Source organism: Mytilus trossulus, chromosome 1 (genome assembly GCF_036588685.1).
Source record: "Mytilus trossulus isolate FHL-02 chromosome 1, PNRI_Mtr1.1.1.hap1, whole genome shotgun sequence".
In the NCBI taxonomy this organism is placed as follows: domain Eukaryota; kingdom Metazoa; phylum Mollusca; class Bivalvia; order Mytilida; family Mytilidae; genus Mytilus; species Mytilus trossulus.
In genome coordinates this window covers 83,020,288-83,041,875 of record NC_086373.1, presented here as the reverse complement: position 1 = coordinate 83,041,875, position 21,588 = coordinate 83,020,288, and the positions used below count along the sequence as shown (strand labels likewise).

At 34.7% G+C, this 21,588-nt stretch overlaps 31 non-coding genes across 31 annotated transcripts; all 31 read left to right on the top strand.

The window, feature by feature from the left end:
* Window positions 1-282: 282 nt before the first annotated feature.
* Window positions 283-356, top strand: Trnan-guu (transfer RNA asparagine (anticodon GUU)). Its single transcript has one exon. It is a non-coding gene; the product is annotated as a tRNA-Asn (tRNA).
* A 434-nt stretch (window positions 357-790) lies between these two features.
* On the top strand, window positions 791-864 carry Trnan-guu (transfer RNA asparagine (anticodon GUU)). The gene has a single exon. It is a non-coding gene; the product is annotated as a tRNA-Asn (tRNA).
* Window positions 865-1,298: 434 nt separating this feature from the next.
* On the top strand, window positions 1,299-1,372 carry Trnan-guu (transfer RNA asparagine (anticodon GUU)). Its single transcript has one exon. It is a non-coding gene; the product is annotated as a tRNA-Asn (tRNA).
* Window positions 1,373-1,806: 434 nt separating this feature from the next.
* On the top strand, window positions 1,807-1,880 carry Trnan-guu (transfer RNA asparagine (anticodon GUU)). Its single transcript has one exon. It is a non-coding gene; the product is annotated as a tRNA-Asn (tRNA).
* Window positions 1,881-2,314: 434 nt separating this feature from the next.
* Trnan-guu (transfer RNA asparagine (anticodon GUU)) lies at window positions 2,315-2,388 on the top strand. The gene has a single exon. It is a non-coding gene; the product is annotated as a tRNA-Asn (tRNA).
* Window positions 2,389-2,822: 434 nt separating this feature from the next.
* Trnan-guu (transfer RNA asparagine (anticodon GUU)) lies at window positions 2,823-2,896 on the top strand. The gene has a single exon. It is a non-coding gene; the product is annotated as a tRNA-Asn (tRNA).
* Window positions 2,897-3,330: 434 nt separating this feature from the next.
* On the top strand, window positions 3,331-3,404 carry Trnan-guu (transfer RNA asparagine (anticodon GUU)). Its single transcript has one exon. It is a non-coding gene; the product is annotated as a tRNA-Asn (tRNA).
* Window positions 3,405-3,838: 434 nt separating this feature from the next.
* Window positions 3,839-3,912, top strand: Trnan-guu (transfer RNA asparagine (anticodon GUU)). The gene has a single exon. It is a non-coding gene; the product is annotated as a tRNA-Asn (tRNA).
* Window positions 3,913-4,346: 434 nt separating this feature from the next.
* Trnan-guu (transfer RNA asparagine (anticodon GUU)) lies at window positions 4,347-4,420 on the top strand. The gene has a single exon. It is a non-coding gene; the product is annotated as a tRNA-Asn (tRNA).
* A 434-nt stretch (window positions 4,421-4,854) lies between these two features.
* Trnan-guu (transfer RNA asparagine (anticodon GUU)) lies at window positions 4,855-4,928 on the top strand. Its single transcript has one exon. It is a non-coding gene; the product is annotated as a tRNA-Asn (tRNA).
* A 2,287-nt stretch (window positions 4,929-7,215) lies between these two features.
* Trnan-guu (transfer RNA asparagine (anticodon GUU)) lies at window positions 7,216-7,289 on the top strand. Its single transcript has one exon. It is a non-coding gene; the product is annotated as a tRNA-Asn (tRNA).
* Window positions 7,290-7,723: 434 nt separating this feature from the next.
* On the top strand, window positions 7,724-7,797 carry Trnan-guu (transfer RNA asparagine (anticodon GUU)). Its single transcript has one exon. It is a non-coding gene; the product is annotated as a tRNA-Asn (tRNA).
* A 434-nt stretch (window positions 7,798-8,231) lies between these two features.
* Trnan-guu (transfer RNA asparagine (anticodon GUU)) lies at window positions 8,232-8,305 on the top strand. Its single transcript has one exon. It is a non-coding gene; the product is annotated as a tRNA-Asn (tRNA).
* Window positions 8,306-8,739: 434 nt separating this feature from the next.
* Trnan-guu (transfer RNA asparagine (anticodon GUU)) lies at window positions 8,740-8,813 on the top strand. The gene has a single exon. It is a non-coding gene; the product is annotated as a tRNA-Asn (tRNA).
* Window positions 8,814-9,247: 434 nt separating this feature from the next.
* Window positions 9,248-9,321, top strand: Trnan-guu (transfer RNA asparagine (anticodon GUU)). Its single transcript has one exon. It is a non-coding gene; the product is annotated as a tRNA-Asn (tRNA).
* A 434-nt stretch (window positions 9,322-9,755) lies between these two features.
* Trnan-guu (transfer RNA asparagine (anticodon GUU)) lies at window positions 9,756-9,829 on the top strand. The gene has a single exon. It is a non-coding gene; the product is annotated as a tRNA-Asn (tRNA).
* A 434-nt stretch (window positions 9,830-10,263) lies between these two features.
* On the top strand, window positions 10,264-10,337 carry Trnan-guu (transfer RNA asparagine (anticodon GUU)). Its single transcript has one exon. It is a non-coding gene; the product is annotated as a tRNA-Asn (tRNA).
* Window positions 10,338-10,771: 434 nt separating this feature from the next.
* Trnan-guu (transfer RNA asparagine (anticodon GUU)) lies at window positions 10,772-10,845 on the top strand. Its single transcript has one exon. It is a non-coding gene; the product is annotated as a tRNA-Asn (tRNA).
* Window positions 10,846-13,132: 2,287 nt separating this feature from the next.
* Trnan-guu (transfer RNA asparagine (anticodon GUU)) lies at window positions 13,133-13,206 on the top strand. The gene has a single exon. It is a non-coding gene; the product is annotated as a tRNA-Asn (tRNA).
* Window positions 13,207-13,640: 434 nt separating this feature from the next.
* On the top strand, window positions 13,641-13,714 carry Trnan-guu (transfer RNA asparagine (anticodon GUU)). Its single transcript has one exon. It is a non-coding gene; the product is annotated as a tRNA-Asn (tRNA).
* A 434-nt stretch (window positions 13,715-14,148) lies between these two features.
* On the top strand, window positions 14,149-14,222 carry Trnan-guu (transfer RNA asparagine (anticodon GUU)). Its single transcript has one exon. It is a non-coding gene; the product is annotated as a tRNA-Asn (tRNA).
* A 434-nt stretch (window positions 14,223-14,656) lies between these two features.
* Trnan-guu (transfer RNA asparagine (anticodon GUU)) lies at window positions 14,657-14,730 on the top strand. Its single transcript has one exon. It is a non-coding gene; the product is annotated as a tRNA-Asn (tRNA).
* A 434-nt stretch (window positions 14,731-15,164) lies between these two features.
* Trnan-guu (transfer RNA asparagine (anticodon GUU)) lies at window positions 15,165-15,238 on the top strand. The gene has a single exon. It is a non-coding gene; the product is annotated as a tRNA-Asn (tRNA).
* Window positions 15,239-15,672: 434 nt separating this feature from the next.
* Window positions 15,673-15,746, top strand: Trnan-guu (transfer RNA asparagine (anticodon GUU)). The gene has a single exon. It is a non-coding gene; the product is annotated as a tRNA-Asn (tRNA).
* A 434-nt stretch (window positions 15,747-16,180) lies between these two features.
* On the top strand, window positions 16,181-16,254 carry Trnan-guu (transfer RNA asparagine (anticodon GUU)). Its single transcript has one exon. It is a non-coding gene; the product is annotated as a tRNA-Asn (tRNA).
* A 434-nt stretch (window positions 16,255-16,688) lies between these two features.
* Window positions 16,689-16,762, top strand: Trnan-guu (transfer RNA asparagine (anticodon GUU)). Its single transcript has one exon. It is a non-coding gene; the product is annotated as a tRNA-Asn (tRNA).
* A 434-nt stretch (window positions 16,763-17,196) lies between these two features.
* Trnan-guu (transfer RNA asparagine (anticodon GUU)) lies at window positions 17,197-17,270 on the top strand. Its single transcript has one exon. It is a non-coding gene; the product is annotated as a tRNA-Asn (tRNA).
* A 434-nt stretch (window positions 17,271-17,704) lies between these two features.
* Window positions 17,705-17,778, top strand: Trnan-guu (transfer RNA asparagine (anticodon GUU)). The gene has a single exon. It is a non-coding gene; the product is annotated as a tRNA-Asn (tRNA).
* Window positions 17,779-18,212: 434 nt separating this feature from the next.
* Window positions 18,213-18,286, top strand: Trnan-guu (transfer RNA asparagine (anticodon GUU)). Its single transcript has one exon. It is a non-coding gene; the product is annotated as a tRNA-Asn (tRNA).
* A 2,649-nt stretch (window positions 18,287-20,935) lies between these two features.
* Trnan-guu (transfer RNA asparagine (anticodon GUU)) lies at window positions 20,936-21,009 on the top strand. Its single transcript has one exon. It is a non-coding gene; the product is annotated as a tRNA-Asn (tRNA).
* A 436-nt stretch (window positions 21,010-21,445) lies between these two features.
* Window positions 21,446-21,519, top strand: Trnan-guu (transfer RNA asparagine (anticodon GUU)). Its single transcript has one exon. It is a non-coding gene; the product is annotated as a tRNA-Asn (tRNA).
* Window positions 21,520-21,588: the final 69 nt, after the last annotated feature.

Genomic DNA, 21,588 nt, shown 5'->3' with positions numbered 1-21,588 from the left:
TGCACATTTTCGATCTAGTGAACGAAATTTTTATGAACATGTTCTGGTACTTGATTTCTGGTAAAAGAAACCCAGCCAGATTTTAAAGTCGAATTTTTAAAGATCGAATGCATTACATGTGGTGACATCATCACTATATGTTTCAGATAATGTCGATTAGACCGTTATAATCAATTGGTCAATATAATGCATCCTTTAATATGTTGTATACGGTATACATGCATATGACAAATGTCCAGGTAAAAACATCACTACCTAAAAATTCTAAAGCTTGACATGCCAGTCTCTGTGGCGCAATTGGTTAGCGCGTTCGGCTGTTAACCGAAAGGTTGGTGGTTCGAGCCCACCCAGGGACGTAGCATAATTTTTGCAAGAAGAAAATAGAGTTTTATTCTCATCTTGTCACTGATAGACCTAAGGTTATCATCAAAAAGACTTATAAATGTGTAATTATGTAGTAATTGTAGTGGAGGACTATGTCATGGATATATGTTCTGTTAAGGGTTTATGCACATTTTCGATCTAGTGAACGAAATTTTTATGAACATGTTCTGGTACTTGATTTCTGGTAAAAGAAACCCAGCCAGATTTTAAAGTCGAATTTTTAAAGATCGAATGCATTACATGTGGTGACATCATCACTATATGTTTCAGATAATGTCGATTAGACCGTTATAATCAATTGGTCAATATAATGCATCCTTTAATATGTTGTATACGGTATACATGCATATGACAAATGTCCAGGTAAAAACATCACTACCTAAAAATTCTAAAGCTTGACATGCCAGTCTCTGTGGCGCAATTGGTTAGCGCGTTCGGCTGTTAACCGAAAGGTTGGTGGTTCGAGCCCACCCAGGGACGTAGCATAATTTTTGCAAGAAGAAAATAGAGTTTTATTCTCATCTTGTCACTGATAGACCTAAGGTTATCATCAAAAAGACTTATAAATGTGTAATTATGTAGTAATTGTAGTGGAGGACTATGTCATGGATATATGTTCTGTTAAGGGTTTATGCACATTTTCGATCTAGTGAACGAAATTTTTATGAACATGTTCTGGTACTTGATTTCTGGTAAAAGAAACCCAGCCAGATTTTAAAGTCGAATTTTTAAAGATCGAATGCATTACATGTGGTGACATCATCACTATATGTTTCAGATAATGTCGATTAGACCGTTATAATCAATTGGTCAATATAATGCATCCTTTAATATGTTGTATACGGTATACATGCATATGACAAATGTCCAGGTAAAAACATCACTACCTAAAAATTCTAAAGCTTGACATGCCAGTCTCTGTGGCGCAATTGGTTAGCGCGTTCGGCTGTTAACCGAAAGGTTGGTGGTTCGAGCCCACCCAGGGACGTAGCATAATTTTTGCAAGAAGAAAATAGAGTTTTATTCTCATCTTGTCACTGATAGACCTAAGGTTATCATCAAAAAGACTTATAAATGTGTAATTATGTAGTAATTGTAGTGGAGGACTATGTCATGGATATATGTTCTGTTAAGGGTTTATGCACATTTTCGATCTAGTGAACGAAATTTTTATGAACATGTTCTGGTACTTGATTTCTGGTAAAAGAAACCCAGCTAGATTTTAAAGTCGAATTTTTAAAGATCGAATGCATTACATGTGGTGACATCATCACTATATGTTTCAGATAATGTCGATTAGACCGTTATAATCAATTGGTCAATATAATGCATCCTTTAATATGTTGTATACGGTATACATGCATATGACAAATGTCCAGGTAAAAACATCACTACCTAAAAATTCTAAAGCTTGACATGCCAGTCTCTGTGGCGCAATTGGTTAGCGCGTTCGGCTGTTAACCGAAAGGTTGGTGGTTCGAGCCCACCCAGGGACGTAGCATAATTTTTGCAAGAAGAAAATAGAGTTTTATTCTCATCTTGTCACTGATAGACCTAAGGTTATCATCAAAAAGACTTATAAATGTGTAATTATGTAGTAATTGTAGTGGAGGACTATGTCATGGATATATGTTCTGTTAAGGGTTTATGCACATTTTCGATCTAGTGAACGAAATTTTTATGAACATGTTCTGGTACTTGATTTCTGGTAAAAGAAACCCAGCTAGATTTTAAAGTCGAATTTTTAAAGATCGAATGCATTACATGTGGTGACATCATCACTATATGTTTCAGATAATGTCGATTAGACCGTTATAATCAATTGGTCAATATAATGCATCCTTTAATATGTTGTATACGGTATACATGCATATGACAAATGTCCAGGTAAAAACATCACTACCTAAAAATTCTAAAGCTTGACATGCCAGTCTCTGTGGCGCAATTGGTTAGCGCGTTCGGCTGTTAACCGAAAGGTTGGTGGTTCGAGCCCACCCAGGGACGTAGCATAATTTTTGCAAGAAGAAAATAGAGTTTTATTCTCATCTTGTCACTGATAGACCTAAGGTTATCATCAAAAAGACTTATAAATGTGTAATTATGTAGTAATTGTAGTGGAGGACTATGTCATGGATATATGTTCTGTTAAGGGTTTATGCACATTTTCGATCTAGTGAACGAAATTTTTATGAACATGTTCTGGTACTTGATTTCTGGTAAAAGAAACCCAGCTAGATTTTAAAGTCGAATTTTTAAAGATCGAATGCATTACATGTGGTGACATCATCACTATATGTTTCAGATAATGTCGATTAGACCGTTATAATCAATTGGTCAATATAATGCATCCTTTAATATGTTGTATACGGTATACATGCATATGACAAATGTCCAGGTAAAAACATCACTACCTAAAAATTCTAAAGCTTGACATGCCAGTCTCTGTGGCGCAATTGGTTAGCGCGTTCGGCTGTTAACCGAAAGGTTGGTGGTTCGAGCCCACCCAGGGACGTAGCATAATTTTTGCAAGAAGAAAATAGAGTTTTATTCTCATCTTGTCACTGATAGACCTAAGGTTATCATCAAAAAGACTTATAAATGTGTAATTATGTAGTAATTGTAGTGGAGGACTATGTCATGGATATATGTTCTGTTAAGGGTTTATGCACATTTTCGATCTAGTGAACGAAATTTTTATGAACATGTTCTGGTACTTGATTTCTGGTAAAAGAAACCCAGCTAGATTTTAAAGTCGAATTTTTAAAGATCGAATGCATTACATGTGGTGACATCATCACTATATGTTTCAGATAATGTCGATTAGACCGTTATAATCAATTGGTCAATATAATGCATCCTTTAATATGTTGTATACGGTATACATGCATATGACAAATGTCCAGGTAAAAACATCACTACCTAAAAATTCTAAAGCTTGACATGCCAGTCTCTGTGGCGCAATTGGTTAGCGCGTTCGGCTGTTAACCGAAAGGTTGGTGGTTCGAGCCCACCCAGGGACGTAGCATAATTTTTGCAAGAAGAAAATAGAGTTTTATTCTCATCTTGTCACTGATAGACCTAAGGTTATCATCAAAAAGACTTATAAATGTGTAATTATGTAGTAATTGTAGTGGAGGACTATGTCATGGATATATGTTCTGTTAAGGGTTTATGCACATTTTCGATCTAGTGAACGAAATTTTTATGAACATGTTCTGGTACTTGATTTCTGGTAAAAGAAACCCAGCTAGATTTTAAAGTCGAATTTTTAAAGATCGAATGCATTACATGTGGTGACATCATCACTATATGTTTCAGATAATGTCGATTAGACCGTTATAATCAATTGGTCAATATAATGCATCCTTTAATATGTTGTATACGGTATACATGCATATGACAAATGTCCAGGTAAAAACATCACTACCTAAAAATTCTAAAGCTTGACATGCCAGTCTCTGTGGCGCAATTGGTTAGCGCGTTCGGCTGTTAACCGAAAGGTTGGTGGTTCGAGCCCACCCAGGGACGTAGCATAATTTTTGCAAGAAGAAAATAGAGTTTTATTCTCATCTTGTCACTGATAGACCTAAGGTTATCATCAAAAAGACTTATAAATGTGTAATTATGTAGTAATTGTAGTGGAGGACTATGTCATGGATATATGTTCTGTTAAGGGTTTATGCACATTTTCGATCTAGTGAACGAAATTTTTATGAACATGTTCTGGTACTTGATTTCTGGTAAAAGAAACCCAGCTAGATTTTAAAGTCGAATTTTTAAAGATCGAATGCATTACATGTGGTGACATCATCACTATATGTTTCAGATAATGTCGATTAGACCGTTATAATCAATTGGTCAATATAATGCATCCTTTAATATGTTGTATACGGTATACATGCATATGACAAATGTCCAGGTAAAAACATCACTACCTAAAAATTCTAAAGCTTGACATGCCAGTCTCTGTGGCGCAATTGGTTAGCGCGTTCGGCTGTTAACCGAAAGGTTGGTGGTTCGAGCCCACCCAGGGACGTAGCATAATTTTTGCAAGAAGAAAATAGAGTTTTATTCTCATCTTGTCACTGATAGACCTAAGGTTATCATCAAAAAGACTTATAAATGTGTAATTATGTAGTAATTGTAGTGGAGGACTATGTCATGGATATATGTTCTGTTAAGGGTTTATGCACATTTTCGATCTAGTGAACGAAATTTTTATGAACATGTTCTGGTACTTGATTTCTGGTAAAAGAAACCCAGCTAGATTTTAAAGTCGAATTTTTAAAGATCGAATGCATTACATGTGGTGACATCATCACTATATGTTTCAGATAATGTCGATTAGACCGTTATAATCAATTGGTCAATATAATGCATCCTTTAATATGTTGTATACGGTATACATGCATATGACAAATGTCCAGGTAAAAACATCACTACCTAAAAATTCTAAAGCTTGACATGCCAGTCTCTGTGGCGCAATTGGTTAGCGCGTTCGGCTGTTAACCGAAAGGTTGGTGGTTCGAGCCCACCCAGGGACGTAGCATAATTTTTGCAAGAAGAAAATAGAGTTTTATTCTCATCTTGCATGCGCGTAGCTACGTTTACGTCAAAACGCCCGGGCGTACACTTGAATTTTGAAAATAAAACAAATAGTCGACATAGAATAAGAAAAACTGGTCAAAAGCACACCAGCCTTAAGCTTCTTTTTCAATGGATTGTAATTTTAAATAAAAACAACTAAATTTACTCAAATAGATCATTGAATATATTTATTCGAATCTTTTGTAAAAGTCTGAATCTACTATGAATTCTACGTACTTTCTTATATTTAAAGCAATTCACTATCTGCTCAGATTCGATATGCTGTTTGTATTTTGGTCAAGCCTTTGATTTGTGTCCCAAAAAGCGAGACAAAGCGGCGACAATATTTAGGTTCCGAATGTGGATAAAGTCTTTTGAATGACCCTCCGTGAAATTTTACGAAAGTTGGACAGAAACTGTTTATGACCAAAAGAGTATTCAGAGCAATATATATAATATAATAATGCAATTATATCTTTAATTTCCCCGCATTTAAGGACAAAATGTATTTCTTTCTGCAATTAATAAGTGGTCGCAGTTTGGGCTTACATTTTGTTATTTCTCAATAACATTAACTACTTATCGAACATTCTTCGAATTTTATGAAAATGCCGAAGAAGCTTTTTCTATGACTAATGTCTAAATCTAAAATTTGTAAGCATTTGTTTTCGTTCATTTTTCTGTTCTTTTCTGATAGCCGGACTCTTCTTTGCGCAATTAATTGTTCAATTTATAAAACCTTCATAGATTGTCGTGAAATATTCCAGATCAAGAAAAAAATATCAAAAGAAAATTTTAGATTTTTTTTAAATCCCTTTAAAGGAATGATAAATTGATTCACTTTGTGTGGGAAGAAATCATAGGTGTTCCAGAATTTTTTTATATTGCTCCTCTAAGAAATATTTTTTTCGTGTTCATTAAAATGGGCTTTTGTCGATTGTATGCTCACTCACGGCACCTTTTAAACTTGTTTAAAGTCATAAGAAACGAGTGACCGGTGAAAAATTATGTTCTTCCAAATCTTGAACCAATGCATACAAACATCATAAACTAAGTCTTCTGTGCACGAATTTATCATTTTTTTTCGTGTAAATTTCGTATAATCGTCAATTTTTTTTCAATCAGTCGGTGTTGTTGTGAAAATATGGCAGGTAATTAAAGTTCGTGTTTTGAAGCCGAAGTTTAACGATGGTCACCTGTTTGTCAACAATCGACAAAAAATAAACAAAAAAGCATTGAAAGAGTGCACGTGTTTAACATGTAAATTCAGATAATAGATTATTTTAAGGACATCCATGCGTATTGTGATCACCGGATTTTTACGAGATGGGTCGCACTGAGGTAACTTTGCATACGGAAAATATGTCGGGGGAATTGTTTGCTGGAAGCAAGCTATTAAAATAAAGTAAACTTCTTCTAAATATGAATAAATTAAAGAATTTTCTTCAGAAAAAAGTATATGTACATAAGTTTTATAATGAAAACTATCCATTGAGTTATAAAAAACATATGCATTTTTTTTTTTTAATTTGAGGTTTCTTATGACTTTAAAAGTAGTATTGGTCTGGACGTTTTCTCTAAAACCAATGACCATTAGGCTAGCTTCCAGTTTAACACGATGAATAAGTTAGCATATTACAAAATTTAACCAAAAAAAACCAAAAACATTTTGATTCAAAAGTATGTTGCTATCAATGATTCTTTTACTGACAGGAATCATTATAGTACATTCTCGATAGCTTTCCCTTTCGAACCCACTACCAGGTGCTTTAAAATTGAGCGGTTGAAACCCCCTCATATCCCTCGCCAAGGTTCGGGCGTACACGTAAAAATGACCCAGCTACGCCACTGTCTTGTCACTGATAGACCTAAGGTTATCATCAAAAAGACTTATAAATGTGTAATTATGTAGTAATTGTAGTGGAGGACTATGTCATGGATATATGTTCTGTTAAGGGTTTATGCACATTTTCGATCTAGTGAACGAAATTTTTATGAACATGTTCTGGTACTTGATTTCTGGTAAAAGAAACCCAGCTAGATTTTAAAGTCGAATTTTTAAAGATCGAATGCATTACATGTGGTGACATCATCACTATATGTTTCAGATAATGTCGATTAGACCGTTATAATCAATTGGTCAATATAATGCATCCTTTAATATGTTGTATACGGTATACATGCATATGACAAATGTCCAGGTAAAAACATCACTACCTAAAAATTCTAAAGCTTGACATGCCAGTCTCTGTGGCGCAATTGGTTAGCGCGTTCGGCTGTTAACCGAAAGGTTGGTGGTTCGAGCCCACCCAGGGACGTAGCATAATTTTTGCAAGAAGAAAATAGAGTTTTATTCTCATCTTGTCACTGATAGACCTAAGGTTATCATCAAAAAGACTTATAAATGTGTAATTATGTAGTAATTGTAGTGGAGGACTATGTCATGGATATATGTTCTGTTAAGGGTTTATGCACATTTTCGATCTAGTGAACGAAATTTTTATGAACATGTTCTGGTACTTGATTTCTGGTAAAAGAAACCCAGCCAGATTTTAAAGTCGAATTTTTAAAGATCGAATGCATTACATGTGGTGACATCATCACTATATGTTTCAGATAATGTCGATTAGACCGTTATAATCAATTGGTCAATATAATGCATCCTTTAATATGTTGTATACGGTATACATGCATATGACAAATGTCCAGGTAAAAACATCACTACCTAAAAATTCTAAAGCTTGACATGCCAGTCTCTGTGGCGCAATTGGTTAGCGCGTTCGGCTGTTAACCGAAAGGTTGGTGGTTCGAGCCCACCCAGGGACGTAGCATAATTTTTGCAAGAAGAAAATAGAGTTTTATTCTCATCTTGTCACTGATAGACCTAAGGTTATCATCAAAAAGACTTATAAATGTGTAATTATGTAGTAATTGTAGTGGAGGACTATGTCATGGATATATGTTCTGTTAAGGGTTTATGCACATTTTCGATCTAGTGAACGAAATTTTTATGAACATGTTCTGGTACTTGATTTCTGGTAAAAGAAACCCAGCTAGATTTTAAAGTCGAATTTTTAAAGATCGAATGCATTACATGTGGTGACATCATCACTATATGTTTCAGATAATGTCGATTAGACCGTTATAATCAATTGGTCAATATAATGCATCCTTTAATATGTTGTATACGGTATACATGCATATGACAAATGTCCAGGTAAAAACATCACTACCTAAAAATTCTAAAGCTTGACATGCCAGTCTCTGTGGCGCAATTGGTTAGCGCGTTCGGCTGTTAACCGAAAGGTTGGTGGTTCGAGCCCACCCAGGGACGTAGCATAATTTTTGCAAGAAGAAAATAGAGTTTTATTCTCATCTTGTCACTGATAGACCTAAGGTTATCATCAAAAAGACTTATAAATGTGTAATTATGTAGTAATTGTAGTGGAGGACTATGTCATGGATATATGTTCTGTTAAGGGTTTATGCACATTTTCGATCTAGTGAACGAAATTTTTATGAACATGTTCTGGTACTTGATTTCTGGTAAAAGAAACCCAGCTAGATTTTAAAGTCGAATTTTTAAAGATCGAATGCATTACATGTGGTGACATCATCACTATATGTTTCAGATAATGTCGATTAGACCGTTATAATCAATTGGTCAATATAATGCATCCTTTAATATGTTGTATACGGTATACATGCATATGACAAATGTCCAGGTAAAAACATCACTACCTAAAAATTCTAAAGCTTGACATGCCAGTCTCTGTGGCGCAATTGGTTAGCGCGTTCGGCTGTTAACCGAAAGGTTGGTGGTTCGAGCCCACCCAGGGACGTAGCATAATTTTTGCAAGAAGAAAATAGAGTTTTATTCTCATCTTGTCACTGATAGACCTAAGGTTATCATCAAAAAGACTTATAAATGTGTAATTATGTAGTAATTGTAGTGGAGGACTATGTCATGGATATATGTTCTGTTAAGGGTTTATGCACATTTTCGATCTAGTGAACGAAATTTTTATGAACATGTTCTGGTACTTGATTTCTGGTAAAAGAAACCCAGCTAGATTTTAAAGTCGAATTTTTAAAGATCGAATGCATTACATGTGGTGACATCATCACTATATGTTTCAGATAATGTCGATTAGACCGTTATAATCAATTGGTCAATATAATGCATCCTTTAATATGTTGTATACGGTATACATGCATATGACAAATGTCCAGGTAAAAACATCACTACCTAAAAATTCTAAAGCTTGACATGCCAGTCTCTGTGGCGCAATTGGTTAGCGCGTTCGGCTGTTAACCGAAAGGTTGGTGGTTCGAGCCCACCCAGGGACGTAGCATAATTTTTGCAAGAAGAAAATAGAGTTTTATTCTCATCTTGTCACTGATAGACCTAAGGTTATCATCAAAAAGACTTATAAATGTGTAATTATGTAGTAATTGTAGTGGAGGACTATGTCATGGATATATGTTCTGTTAAGGGTTTATGCACATTTTCGATCTAGTGAACGAAATTTTTATGAACATGTTCTGGTACTTGATTTCTGGTAAAAGAAACCCAGCTAGATTTTAAAGTCGAATTTTTAAAGATCGAATGCATTACATGTGGTGACATCATCACTATATGTTTCAGATAATGTCGATTAGACCGTTATAATCAATTGGTCAATATAATGCATCCTTTAATATGTTGTATACGGTATACATGCATATGACAAATGTCCAGGTAAAAACATCACTACCTAAAAATTCTAAAGCTTGACATGCCAGTCTCTGTGGCGCAATTGGTTAGCGCGTTCGGCTGTTAACCGAAAGGTTGGTGGTTCGAGCCCACCCAGGGACGTAGCATAATTTTTGCAAGAAGAAAATAGAGTTTTATTCTCATCTTGTCACTGATAGACCTAAGGTTATCATCAAAAAGACTTATAAATGTGTAATTATGTAGTAATTGTAGTGGAGGACTATGTCATGGATATATGTTCTGTTAAGGGTTTATGCACATTTTCGATCTAGTGAACGAAATTTTTATGAACATGTTCTGGTACTTGATTTCTGGTAAAAGAAACCCAGCTAGATTTTAAAGTCGAATTTTTAAAGATCGAATGCATTACATGTGGTGACATCATCACTATATGTTTCAGATAATGTCGATTAGACCGTTATAATCAATTGGTCAATATAATGCATCCTTTAATATGTTGTATACGGTATACATGCATATGACAAATGTCCAGGTAAAAACATCACTACCTAAAAATTCTAAAGCTTGACATGCCAGTCTCTGTGGCGCAATTGGTTAGCGCGTTCGGCTGTTAACCGAAAGGTTGGTGGTTCGAGCCCACCCAGGGACGTAGCATAATTTTTGCAAGAAGAAAATAGAGTTTTATTCTCATCTTGTCACTGATAGACCTAAGGTTATCATCAAAAAGACTTATAAATGTGTAATTATGTAGTAATTGTAGTGGAGGACTATGTCATGGATATATGTTCTGTTAAGGGTTTATGCACATTTTCGATCTAGTGAACGAAATTTTTATGAACATGTTCTGGTACTTGATTTCTGGTAAAAGAAACCCAGCTAGATTTTAAAGTCGAATTTTTAAAGATCGAATGCATTACATGTGGTGACATCATCACTATATGTTTCAGATAATGTCGATTAGACCGTTATAATCAATTGGTCAATATAATGCATCCTTTAATATGTTGTATACGGTATACATGCATATGACAAATGTCCAGGTAAAAACATCACTACCTAAAAATTCTAAAGCTTGACATGCCAGTCTCTGTGGCGCAATTGGTTAGCGCGTTCGGCTGTTAACCGAAAGGTTGGTGGTTCGAGCCCACCCAGGGACGTAGCATAATTTTTGCAAGAAGAAAATAGAGTTTTATTCTCATCTTGCATGCGCGTAGCTACGTTTACGTCAAAACGCCCGGGCGTACACTTGAATTTTGAAAATAAAACAAATAGTCGACATAGAATAAGAAAAACTGGTCAAAAGCACACCAGCCTTAAGCTTCTTTTTCAATGGATTGTAATTTTAAATAAAAACAACTAAATTTACTCAAATAGATCATTGAATATATTTATTCGAATCTTTTGTAAAAGTCTGAATCTACTATGAATTCTACGTACTTTCTTATATTTAAAGCAATTCACTATCTGCTCAGATTCGATATGCTGTTTGTATTTTGGTCAAGCCTTTGATTTGTGTCCCAAAAAGCGAGACAAAGCGGCGACAATATTTAGGTTCCGAATGTGGATAAAGTCTTTTGAATGACCCTCCGTGAAATTTTACGAAAGTTGGACAGAAACTGTTTATGACCAAAAGAGTATTCAGAGCAATATATATAATATAATAATGCAATTATATCTTTAATTTCCCCGCATTTAAGGACAAAATGTATTTCTTTCTGCAATTAATAAGTGGTCGCAGTTTGGGCTTACATTTTGTTATTTCTCAATAACATTAACTACTTATCGAACATTCTTCGAATTTTATGAAAATGCCGAAGAAGCTTTTTCTATGACTAATGTCTAAATCTAAAATTTGTAAGCATTTGTTTTCGTTCATTTTTCTGTTCTTTTCTGATAGCCGGACTCTTCTTTGCGCAATTAATTGTTCAATTTATAAAACCTTCATAGATTGTCGTGAAATATTCCAGATCAAGAAAAAAATATCAAAAGAAAATTTTAGATTTTTTTTAAATCCCTTTAAAGGAATGATAAATTGATTCACTTTGTGTGGGAAGAAATCATAGGTGTTCCAGAATTTTTTTATATTGCTCCTCTAAGAAATATTTTTTTCGTGTTCATTAAAATGGGCTTTTGTCGATTGTATGCTCACTCACGGCACCTTTTAAACTTGTTTAAAGTCATAAGAAACGAGTGACCGGTGAAAAATTATGTTCTTCCAAATCTTGAACCAATGCATACAAACATCATAAACTAAGTCTTCTGTGCACGAATTTATCATTTTTTTTCGTGTAAATTTCGTATAATCGTCAATTTTTTTTCAATCAGTCGGTGTTGTTGTGAAAATATGGCAGGTAATTAAAGTTCGTGTTTTGAAGCCGAAGTTTAACGATGGTCACCTGTTTGTCAACAATCGACAAAAAATAAACAAAAAAGCATTGAAAGAGTGCACGTGTTTAACATGTAAATTCAGATAATAGATTATTTTAAGGACATCCATGCGTATTGTGATCACCGGATTTTTACGAGATGGGTCGCACTGAGGTAACTTTGCATACGGAAAATATGTCGGGGGAATTGTTTGCTGGAAGCAAGCTATTAAAATAAAGTAAACTTCTTCTAAATATGAATAAATTAAAGAATTTTCTTCAGAAAAAAGTATATGTACATAAGTTTTATAATGAAAACTATCCATTGAGTTATAAAAAACATATGCATTTTTTTTTTTTAATTTGAGGTTTCTTATGACTTTAAAAGTAGTATTGGTCTGGACGTTTTCTCTAAAACCAATGACCATTAGGCTAGCTTCCAGTTTAACACGATGAATAAGTTAGCATATTACAAAATTTAACCAAAAAAAACCAAAAACATTTTGATTCAAAAGTATGTTGCTATCAATGATTCTTTTACTGACAGGAATCATTATAGTACATTCTCGATAGCTTTCCCTTTCGAACCCACTACCAGGTGCTTTAAAATTGAGCGGTTGAAACCCCCTCATATCCCTCGCCAAGGTTCGGGCGTACACGTAAAAATGACCCAGCTACGCCACTGTCTTGTCACTGATAGACCTAAGGTTATCATCAAAAAGACTTATAAATGTGTAATTATGTAGTAATTGTAGTGGAGGACTATGTCATGGATATATGTTCTGTTAAGGGTTTATGCACATTTTCGATCTAGTGAACGAAATTTTTATGAACATGTTCTGGTACTTGATTTCTGGTAAAAGAAACCCAGCTAGATTTTAAAGTCGAATTTTTAAAGATCGAATGCATTACATGTGGTGACATCATCACTATATGTTTCAGATAATGTCGATTAGACCGTTATAATCAATTGGTCAATATAATGCATCCTTTAATATGTTGTATACGGTATACATGCATATGACAAATGTCCAGGTAAAAACATCACTACCTAAAAATTCTAAAGCTTGACATGCCAGTCTCTGTGGCGCAATTGGTTAGCGCGTTCGGCTGTTAACCGAAAGGTTGGTGGTTCGAGCCCACCCAGGGACGTAGCATAATTTTTGCAAGAAGAAAATAGAGTTTTATTCTCATCTTGTCACTGATAGACCTAAGGTTATCATCAAAAAGACTTATAAATGTGTAATTATGTAGTAATTGTAGTGGAGGACTATGTCATGGATATATGTTCTGTTAAGGGTTTATGCACATTTTCGATCTAGTGAACGAAATTTTTATGAACATGTTCTGGTACTTGATTTCTGGTAAAAGAAACCCAGCCAGATTTTAAAGTCGAATTTTTAAAGATCGAATGCATTACATGTGGTGACATCATCACTATATGTTTCAGATAATGTCGATTAGACCGTTATAATCAATTGGTCAATATAATGCATCCTTTAATATGTTGTATACGGTATACATGCATATGACAAATGTCCAGGTAAAAACATCACTACCTAAAAATTCTAAAGCTTGACATGCCAGTCTCTGTGGCGCAATTGGTTAGCGCGTTCGGCTGTTAACCGAAAGGTTGGTGGTTCGAGCCCACCCAGGGACGTAGCATAATTTTTGCAAGAAGAAAATAGAGTTTTATTCTCATCTTGTCACTGATAGACCTAAGGTTATCATCAAAAAGACTTATAAATGTGTAATTATGTAGTAATTGTAGTGGAGGACTATGTCATGGATATATGTTCTGTTAAGGGTTTATGCACATTTTCGATCTAGTGAACGAAATTTTTATGAACATGTTCTGGTACTTGATTTCTGGTAAAAGAAACCCAGCTAGATTTTAAAGTCGAATTTTTAAAGATCGAATGCATTACATGTGGTGACATCATCACTATATGTTTCAGATAATGTCGATTAGACCGTTATAATCAATTGGTCAATATAATGCATCCTTTAATATGTTGTATACGGTATACATGCATATGACAAATGTCCAGGTAAAAACATCACTACCTAAAAATTCTAAAGCTTGACATGCCAGTCTCTGTGGCGCAATTGGTTAGCGCGTTCGGCTGTTAACCGAAAGGTTGGTGGTTCGAGCCCACCCAGGGACGTAGCATAATTTTTGCAAGAAGAAAATAGAGTTTTATTCTCATCTTGTCACTGATAGACCTAAGGTTATCATCAAAAAGACTTATAAATGTGTAATTATGTAGTAATTGTAGTGGAGGACTATGTCATGGATATATGTTCTGTTAAGGGTTTATGCACATTTTCGATCTAGTGAACGAAATTTTTATGAACATGTTCTGGTACTTGATTTCTGGTAAAAGAAACCCAGCTAGATTTTAAAGTCGAATTTTTAAAGATCGAATGCATTACATGTGGTGACATCATCACTATATGTTTCAGATAATGTCGATTAGACCGTTATAATCAATTGGTCAATATAATGCATCCTTTAATATGTTGTATACGGTATACATGCATATGACAAATGTCCAGGTAAAAACATCACTACCTAAAAATTCTAAAGCTTGACATGCCAGTCTCTGTGGCGCAATTGGTTAGCGCGTTCGGCTGTTAACCGAAAGGTTGGTGGTTCGAGCCCACCCAGGGACGTAGCATAATTTTTGCAAGAAGAAAATAGAGTTTTATTCTCATCTTGTCACTGATAGACCTAAGGTTATCATCAAAAAGACTTATAAATGTGTAATTATGTAGTAATTGTAGTGGAGGACTATGTCATGGATATATGTTCTGTTAAGGGTTTATGCACATTTTCGATCTAGTGAACGAAATTTTTATGAACATGTTCTGGTACTTGATTTCTGGTAAAAGAAACCCAGCTAGATTTTAAAGTCGAATTTTTAAAGATCGAATGCATTACATGTGGTGACATCATCACTATATGTTTCAGATAATGTCGATTAGACCGTTATAATCAATTGGTCAATATAATGCATCCTTTAATATGTTGTATACGGTATACATGCATATGACAAATGTCCAGGTAAAAACATCACTACCTAAAAATTCTAAAGCTTGACATGCCAGTCTCTGTGGCGCAATTGGTTAGCGCGTTCGGCTGTTAACCGAAAGGTTGGTGGTTCGAGCCCACCCAGGGACGTAGCATAATTTTTGCAAGAAGAAAATAGAGTTTTATTCTCATCTTGTCACTGATAGACCTAAGGTTATCATCAAAAAGACTTATAAATGTGTAATTATGTAGTAATTGTAGTGGAGGACTATGTCATGGATATATGTTCTGTTAAGGGTTTATGCACATTTTCGATCTAGTGAACGAAATTTTTATGAACATGTTCTGGTACTTGATTTCTGGTAAAAGAAACCCAGCTAGATTTTAAAGTCGAATTTTTAAAGATCGAATGCATTACATGTGGTGACATCATCACTATATGTTTCAGATAATGTCGATTAGACCGTTATAATCAATTGGTCAATATAATGCATCCTTTAATATGTTGTATACGGTATACATGCATATGACAAATGTCCAGGTAAAAACATCACTACCTAAAAATTCTAAAGCTTGACATGCCAGTCTCTGTGGCGCAATTGGTTAGCGCGTTCGGCTGTTAACCGAAAGGTTGGTGGTTCGAGCCCACCCAGGGACGTAGCATAATTTTTGCAAGAAGAAAATAGAGTTTTATTCTCATCTTGTCACTGATAGACCTAAGGTTATCATCAAAAAGACTTATAAATGTGTAATTATGTAGTAATTGTAGTGGAGGACTATGTCATGGATATATGTTCTGTTAAGGGTTTATGCACATTTTCGATCTAGTGAACGAAATTTTTATGAACATGTTCTGGTACTTGATTTCTGGTAAAAGAAACCCAGCTAGATTTTAAAGTCGAATTTTTAAAGATCGAATGCATTACATGTGGTGACATCATCACTATATGTTTCAGATAATGTCGATTAGACCGTTATAATCAATTGGTCAATATAATGCATCCTTTAATATGTTGTATACGGTATACATGCATATGACAAATGTCCAGGTAAAAACATCACTACCTAAAAATTCTAAAGCTTGACATGCCAGTCTCTGTGGCGCAATTGGTTAGCGCGTTCGGCTGTTAACCGAAAGGTTGGTGGTTCGAGCCCACCCAGGGACGTAGCATAATTTTTGCAAGAAGAAAATAGAGTTTTATTCTCATCTTGTCACTGATAGACCTAAGGTTATCATCAAAAAGACTTATAAATGTGTAATTATGTAGTAATTGTAGTGGAGGACTATGTCATGGATATATGTTCTGTTAAGGGTTTATGCACATTTTCGATCTAGTGAACGAAATTTTTATGAACATGTTCTGGTACTTGATTTCTGGTAAAAGAAACCCAGCTAGATTTTAAAGTCGAATTTTTAAAGATCGAATGCATTACATGTGGTGACATCATCACTATATGTTTCAGATAATGTCGATTAGACCGTTATAATCAATTGGTCAATATAATGCATCCTTTAATATGTTGTATACGGTATACATGCATATGACAAATGTCCAGGTAAAAACATCACTACCTAAAAATTCTAAAGCTTGACATGCCAGTCTCTGTGGCGCAATTGGTTAGCGCGTTCGGCTGTTAACCGAAAGGTTGGTGGTTCGAGCCCACCCAGGGACGTAGCATAATTTTTGCAAGAAGAAAATAGAGTTTTATTCTCATCTTGTCACTGATAGACCTAAGGTTATCATCAAAAAGACTTATAAATGTGTAATTATGTAGTAATTGTAGTGGAGGACTATGTCATGGATATATGTTCTGTTAAGGGTTTATGCACATTTTCGATCTAGTGAACGAAATTTTTATGAACATGTTCTGGTACTTGATTTCTGGTAAAAGAAACCCAGCTAGATTTTAAAGTCGAATTTTTAAAGATCGAATGCATTACATGTGGTGACATCATCACTATATGTTTCAGATAATGTCGATTAGACCGTTATAATCAATTGGTCAATATAATGCATCCTTTAATATGTTGTATACGGTATACATGCATATGACAAATGTCCAGGTAAAAACATCACTACCTAAAAATTCTAAAGCTTGACATGCCAGTCTCTGTGGCGCAATTGGTTAGCGCGTTCGGCTGTTAACCGAAAGGTTGGTGGTTCGAGCCCACCCAGGGACGTAGCATAATTTTTGCAAGAAGAAAATAGAGTTTTATTCTCATCTTGTCACTGATAGACCTAAGGTTATCATCAAAAAGACTTATAAATGTGTAATTATGTAGTAATTGTAGTGGAGGACTATGTCATGGATATATGTTCTGTTAAGGGTTTATGCACATTTTCGATCTAGTGAACGAAATTTTTATGAACATGTTCTGGTACTTGATTTCTGGTAAAAGAAACCCAGCTAGATTTTAAAGTCGAATTTTTAAAGATCGAATGCATTACATGTGGTGACATCATCACTATATGTTTCAGATAATGTCGATTAGACCGTTATAATCAATTGGTCAATATAATGCATCCTTTAATATGTTGTATACGGTATACATGCATATGACAAATGTCCAGGTAAAAACATCACTACCTAAAAATTCTAAAGCTTGACATGCCAGTCTCTGTGGCGCAATTGGTTAGCGCGTTCGGCTGTTAACCGAAAGGTTGGTGGTTCGAGCCCACCCAGGGACGTAGCATAATTTTTGCAAGAAGAAAATAGAGTTTTATTCTCATCTTGTCACTGATAGACCTAAGGTTATCATCAAAAAGACTTATAAATGTGTAATTATGTAGTAATTGTAGTGGAGGACTATGTCATGGATATATGTTCTGTTAAGGGTTTATGCACATTTTCGATCTAGTGAACGAAATTTTTATGAACATGTTCTGGTACTTGATTTCTGGTAAAAGAAACCCAGCTAGATTTTAAAGTCGAATTTTTAAAGATCGAATGCATTACATGTGGTGACATCATCACTATATGTTTCAGATAATGTCGATTAGACCGTTATAATCAATTGGTCAATATAATGCATCCTTTAATATGTTGTATACGGTATACATGCATATGACAAATGTCCAGGTAAAAACATCACTACCTAAAAATTCTAAAGCTTGACATGCCAGTCTCTGTGGCGCAATTGGTTAGCGCGTTCGGCTGTTAACCGAAAGGTTGGTGGTTCGAGCCCACCCAGGGACGTAGCATAATTTTTGCAAGAAGAAAATAGAGTTTTATTCTCATCTTGTCACTGATAGACCTAAGGTTATCATCAAAAAGACTTATAAATGTGTAATTATGTAGTAATTGTAGTGGAGGACTATGTCATGGATATATGTTCTGTTAAGGGTTTATGCACATTTTCGATCTAGTGAACGAAATTTTTATGAACATGTTCTGGTACTTGATTTCTGGTAAAAGAAACCCAGCTAGATTTTAAAGTCGAATTTTTAAAGATCGAATGCATTACATGTGGTGACATCATCACTATATGTTTCAGATAATGTCGATTAGACCGTTATAATCAATTGGTCAATATAATGCATCCTTTAATATGTTGTATACGGTATACATGCATATGACAAATGTCCAGGTAAAAACATCACTACCTAAAAATTCTAAAGCTTGACATGCCAGTCTCTGTGGCGCAATTGGTTAGCGCGTTCGGCTGTTAACCGAAAGGTTGGTGGTTTGAGGCTAGTCGAGTGGACCTTGATGTGAACGGACGGACATTTTGTCGTATGGAAAAAAACACTCTGTTTATATGTTATTGCTCGGATTTCCAAGCTAGATAAAGGATTAATGTGATTCTGACTTGTAACAGCAGTAAGTCTTTTTCATTATATTGCAAAATTTCGTCGTAAAGTAACTTTTGTAGACATGTTAAGATCATCGTGTAAAATGAGGTCCTAAAGGGGAATTTATTAGGATTGTGTTTTTTATTCCATCATGGAAAGATTACCGTTATTATTGACAAGTACGATACATAATGCTTGTGAACAATTTCGTAACATTACATTTACAGTGCACGGAGAAAACGATAAAGCAAGAATATCAATTATGTTTACTAATCAAGAGAGTATCAAAAGTAAGCGTAAATCGAATTCTACAATTAAACGTGACAATAAAAGACTGAGGGAATATAATGAAAACAATAGTGACACTATAATAAAAGAATGTGCCACAAATACTCAGTGTTCAAATAATGCAGATAATTATGTCGAATTAGTTAGCGAAATGGACGTTGAAGTTACCCCGAATGGTACCCCAACAACGTTAACAGGTGAAATTCAATCAGCTGAGAATGTGAATATTGATTTGTGTGTACACAAAACAGGTAAATCGCCTGACTTATCGGAATGTGTAAACAATAACAAAGATGTAAATACAGGTGAAAATGTATGTTCAGCAGACAATATTGAAGAAATTAAGGTAGCACAGGAAGATTGGAATTTGGATGATAATTCTGATTTCTTTGCTACTTTTAAGTTCCGTAAATCAAAAGATAGTACATGTGACAAACCGCCGGTTTCAAATATTTCTGTTAAAACGAAAGAAATTAAGAAATCAAATATAAGAACTGAAGAAAGTGAAACAGATGATGCTAATATGAAAACCGTACATGATGCAAGTGATGATGAAGAATGTGAATTAATTTCCAAATTTGTCCTGAAAAAAAGTAAATTTACAATTGGTAAACTGATTTGCAAAATTGAAAAAACGGGTAGACTTATTATTTTGGATATAGACTCAAACACATACGAAGAACTAGTTAGAAGTGACCGATATTACAAAAAGTTCAATACAGTATTGACACAAGACTTCAGTGATGTTCGTGAAACGCAGCATATGAATGCTGAAATTGAACAGGCAATACTTCAGATGATAGACTATGCTAAAAATAAAAAATTGTTGTAAATAAATTGTTGATAAATATATTCTTTGTGAGCCTGCGTGTATGTATTTGTAAGATTGAGTGTATGCTAGCTTTTGTTTTTTGCCTGCGGAATTATTTATGACTGCTGTCACATAGAAATTGTTTGATATTGATGAATATCAACGTTTATGATCGTGAACTCGCATGGTGGAATGGTTTCCAGCCCCGTACGAACATTTGATTATTTCGTTTCAATTTTCGTCTCTTTATTTTCTGTAAACATTGAAAGACAATTACCAGTTAATTTCATACTTTATATTGTATTCTGCGTAGGTTTCAAATATAAGTTGAATGATTGAGCTGCATGAAAGATTAGTGTGAGGTAGCATGATAGTATAGGGACTTGATGTTTTCCAATAATATGTTGTAAAGTGATGTAGAAGATGATAAAGATTTGTGCAATAAATTTTATCAAGATAAAAAAAAAAGCGCGTTCGGCTGTTAACCGAAAGGTTGGTGGTTCGAGCCCACCCAGGGACGTAGCATAATTTTTGCAAGAAGAAAATAGAGTTTTATTCTCATCTTGTCACTGATAGACCTAAGGTTATCATCAAAAAGACTTATAAATGTGTAATTATGTAGTAATTGTAGTGGAGGACTATGTCATGGATATATGTTCTGTTAAGGGTTTATGCACATTTTCGATCTAGTGAACGAAATTTTTATGAACATGTTCTGGTACTTGATTTCTGGTAAAAGAAACCCAGCTAGATTTTAAAGTCGAATTTTTAAAGATCGAATGCATTACATGTGGTGACATCATCACTATATGTTTCAGATAATGTCGATTAGACCGTTATAATCAATTGGTCAATATAATGCATCCTTTAATATGTTGTATACGGTATACATGCATATGACAAATGTCCAGGTAAAAACATAACTACCTAAAAATTCTAAAGCTTGACATGCCAGTCTCTGTGGCGCAATTGGTTAGCGCGTTCGGCTGTTAACCGAAAGGTTGGTGGTTCGAGCCCACCCAGGGACGTAGCATAATTTTTGCAAGAAGAAAATAGAGTTTTATTCTCATCTTGTCACTGATAGACCTAAGGTTATCATCAAAAAGACTTATAAATGTGTAATTATGTAGTAATTGTAGTGGAGGACTATGTCATGGATATATGTTCTGTTAAGGGTTTATGCACATTTTCGATCTAGTGAACGAAATTTTTATGAACATGTTCTGGTACTTGATTTCTGGTAAAAGAAACCCAGCTAGATTTTAAAGTCGAATTTTTAAAGATCGAATGCATTACATGTGGTGACATCATCACTATATGTTTCAGATAATGTCGATTAGACCGTTATAATCAATTGGTCAATATAATGCATCCTTTAATATATGTTGTATACGGTATACATGCATATGACAAATGTCCAGGTAAAAACATCACTACCTAAAAATTCTAAAGCTTGACATGCCAGTCTCTGTGGCGCAATTGGTTAGCGCGTTCGGCTGTTAACCGAAAGGTTGGTGGTTCGAGCCCACCCAGGGACGTAGCATAATTTTTGCAAGAAGAAAATAGAGTTTTATTCTCATCTTGTCACTGATAGACCTAAGGTTATC